We start from the raw sequence: 4,604 nt of genomic DNA on the forward strand, positions 1-4,604 counted from the left end.
ATCCCTCTAACCATTCGAGACATATCAGTCTGGAAATCTGGAATCACATCTTCCTTTGAATCATAGTTTTCTTCTTCCAAACCAACACGATCAATGGTGGCATTGCTTCTTCCAGGATTGACATCATTGCCACCAGGTACTACTGATGAAGGAGTCCATGCAAATTTTGCAGTTGTGACAATGTTGGAATACATTCTGTCAAATTTATTCTTCAAAGATGGTTCAGTACTGATATGTTTGAATTTTTGGCTCCTCTAATTTCCTACATTTAAATAAAATCAAGTAAACAAGGATTTTTTTTTTTTGGAATTTGACAACAATAAAAGAAATTGTTAGGATAATGAGGAATTTACTGAATTTTTTGTTTCCATCACTTATCGCTAACTGAAATTGTTCCTAATTCACTATTCCAGCCAACACTAGTTTTAGAAATCAAATTTTTGTATATCCTTCAATTCTTTTTATATCTATCCCATTGTTTTTTCAATTGTGTTTTAGTGAATGCATGGCCATTTTGTTTTTTAAATGTTATAAGAAATTTCCGCTCTATTTTATCAAAATGAGTATAAGTCTTATTCCCATATCAATGGCCTTAATGCATATATCACAAAATATATACAACATTTCCTTTATCCAAGCAGCCTTATCCAAAGATTCAAAACATTTCATGATATCTTTTAAAACATTTAACAAAAGTTTAAAATCAATTAATGATATCAATTACATTATGGGATATATATAACCTTGGATTCAACCAATACAAAACAGTCAATGTTCTGCATTTACAAACGTTGTATGGTTATCAACAAACATTGACCATGCATTTAATTTGAATGAGAATGTTCCTGTTACTTCCAAGTAAATCAGAAGGAGTTGCAATTTGTCATGAAAACTAATTGAAACCCATTAATTTTCAACTATTTAGAAAACTCAGTTTCTATTTACTTCTTTTAAAGAAAATCATCATTTTCATTATGGCTATTTGGATTCTTAGAAAATAGAGGAGAAAAAAACAAAAAAAAATCAAGAATTTATTTTTAGAGAATTTATTTTTAGGTTCAAAGTAGCACACCTTTCTTTCTTAGCATGCAAACATATAAATACAAAATCAAAGTTCTAATTTCCTTCAAAAGTAAAAATCAAAATAATATATAGTGAGAATTTGGTATAATCCTACACAACATGCTAACAAGTCGCTCCTTAGGATTTACCATAAATACACGCATTGTAAAGAACTCTACGGTTTGTCAAGCAGAAACAACATCAATGTGCATAGTAAACAGATCAGCATAGATGTATCATATTATTTCTAGTAAACAAATTTTAATTAAGCAGTAGCACCATAAGTTAATGGACATCAACAATAAAACAGATTTCAATGAAGAACAACAAATAATTATGCACAGTACACATACCATAAAGCAACACAGAAATGCAATTTTTAGCTTAAATAAAAAAATTGAAGAATGCACGGTACAAGTCATAAAGCAGCACAAAAATGCAATGAATTTGCTCAATTAAAAAAATTGATGAAGGCACAATAAACAAAAGAGGAGCAGCAACAACAATGAAAATTTTAGCTCAATTTAAACAATTGCATAACACATAGTAAATAGATCATGCAACAGCATAGAAAATGCAATTTTTAGTTAAATTTGTTTTTGAACATGGAGATAAAGCAGGAACATATCTTTATCTCTCTCTTGTGTGATTTTTTCAAGCTTGATTTTGTAACGTTTTTCTACAAACCAAAATAATAAAGCCCAATAATAGAAATGAGATTTTGAGCTAAATTTTTTTAAAAAAATTAAAGAAGATAAGGCAGGTATATATAGGTCCTTTGCTTGTGTGATCTTTCCTAGCATGAATTTGTTGGGTTTTTTTGACAATGGTAATAATGGAGGGACAAATTGGTTAAGGTTTGGATAACGAGCTTTGTTTGGAAAGAAAAAGGGATAAAGGGGAAGAAGGATGCTCTCGAATTGGTGTCATCCTGTACATGATTGTTTTTGCAAAATTTTAAAACAGAGTTGTTGTTGGCAAGAGACGAGGGAGGGGAACGGTCTAGGGAGAGTAGAAAATGAGAGTTTAGATTAATTGTAAATTAATATGCAACCGTAATGAGAATAATTTTGGGTGTGAGTAAACTCTTAGGAAAGTAATTTGGACCATTGAAAAAGTAATGGCAAAAGTATAGATGGTGAGAAAAAGAAAAAAACACATGAAAAGTAATTGGTAATTAGATTTTGTAAATTTTAATTTGGTACTTAATTTAAATTAGAATCCATGTAAAAAAAACATAGTTGATGTTAACTAAATATTATATTACAGATTTTTATTTTAATTATAGTCACGATAGTATATCTAAACAATATTTTGAACTTCCAACTATTTAATCATTGAAACTTTCATATAATATTAAAGGATTAAAAAATTTAAGTATTAAATGAGATGTAAAGAAATGTTTTATACTATGATGTGACCAATACCAGCAGGGAAAAAGACACGAGTACTGTAGCACAAAAAGTTCTCCTTCATTTGATGTATGACAAGTGTTAGGGTCCAGATGCATTAAGGAGGCGTATTTAAAACTCCAGCAAATCTGTTCCTTTCTCTTAACGTACAATTGCAAAGTGTCATCTTGTATACCACACAAAGCTTAATTGGAGTTGTTTTTCTCACTCTTCAACTTCAATGGCTGCATGTTCCATAAATACAAGCAGTACTCCCCTCCACATAAGAAAATATGAGTGCCTAATTATGTGGCAATCACGTAACTCCGTTCCCTCCCAGTTTTACACGTATAAGGCATGCAATCAGTGTTGAGAAATAGATATCATCATGGCTTGAAAAGTTCAAATTAATTGCCTTCATTTCTTAGTTACGTGGATGAACCGTACCTTCGCTGGTTTTAAAATTGAGGCAAGAGATCGTTATTTTCTTTAATTTTTTTTGTCAATGGAGATTATATATCTGTATGTATGTATGTGATTTGTACATCCAATTTCTTTAAAGCTTTACGTTGTCGAATGGATTTGTCCATGCGCTAGAGTTTATCGGTACACAGCTGACCGACATGTATTTTTTTTTTTCCTTTCATAAAAAATAAAACAAGTAGTTGTTGTGGAAGATCCCAAACGATACATTCGTGCAAAACAAAAGCTAGAGTAATCCAGAAGGCTACCCTTTAAAAAATTAAAAAACCGAATAAAAAGGCAAAGCTTAATTAAGCCGATTCTCTTAGATTCAAACTCTTGTACGTGATATGGTTTGAGTGGGATTAAAGGTTTTTCAAAAAAAAATATATAAAATTTTCAAAGTCATATAAAATTTTTAAACATATTAAACTCGATTCAATAAATCAATCTTGAAATCCTCCAACTTAACTTTTTATCTAGCTAAAATTTAAAATTAATATACAAAAAAATTATTTTGAAATGATTCAATGAACTTGGTAGGTCAAAAAACAATTTATATAATCGTTAAAAAAGTTATTCCACTTAAGAAAAAATTAAAAATAATATTTTTTTAATAGTAAGATGATAATATATTGGACCTAAATTATGTACTTCACTCAATTTAACAACTTTTTTTTAAAAAATTTTTTTTACTTAATGATATAATTATAAAAATTGACACTCACAAAATTAAGCACGAATCAAATATTAAAATATTTTTTTTAAATTGCAAAAACCTTATAAAAAACAAACCAAGAAATATTATAAAGGTTAATCCAAAATCAGTAAAATGCTAAAGGGTGAAATTAAAAAAAAATCAATTGAAAAAAAAAATTGAAAGATGGACTTAAAAAAAAAGAGAGAGAGAAAAAAAAGGGCCTAACTAAGCAAGTCACCTTTGAAACCTCTTGACTCGATTCCTTGCCTACTTTAAATTTAAAATTAGCTCATATGACAATTGTTTCAATATATTCTAGTTGACTTGACAAATCTAAAAACAATTCAGATAATTTGTAAAAAACCATAGTTTGACTTTTAGATATATTTTAAGATGACAAACACACATACACATATATTAAGACGATAATATATTAAATTAATCTAGGCTTTGCAGCTTAACCCTTTAGACATGTAGTTTGGATTATGGACTCCACCAGATTTAATAATTGTTTTTCCTTAACTATTTTGTCACTTGAATATATGAAAAAAAAAAGTATTTGTAGAATTAAGCATTAACCAAATGCAAAGATTTTAATTTGAGATTGCGATAACTTAAAATCAGTCAAAGTAAATTATAAAAACCAATTTAAAATCAATAAAATATTGAATAATAAAATTAAAAAAAAAAATTTAATTGAAATAAAAAAGACTAAAAGATGAAAATAAAAGCAATCGTTCACTGTTCATATAAATTATGAAGGGCTTCATATAAACAATAAAAACAATAAAAGAGCTAGGTTTTTACCACAATTCTTTTAGCATGGATGTCTCAATTTTAAAAAAAAATCTAATACCAAAACAATTGTTTGGTAGAAAATATTTCAAATTCAATATCCATCAATTTATCTACACTGTGAAAAAGGAAATTCAAGCTAAAATAAATGAGGTGTTAGAAAGTGTCACAGGATGTGTTGGAAACTTGCCATG

This window comes from Populus euphratica, unplaced genomic scaffold (genome assembly GCF_000495115.2).
Source record: "Populus euphratica unplaced genomic scaffold, PopEup_1.0 scaffold790.1, whole genome shotgun sequence".
Taxonomy (NCBI): domain Eukaryota; kingdom Viridiplantae; phylum Streptophyta; class Magnoliopsida; order Malpighiales; family Salicaceae; genus Populus; species Populus euphratica.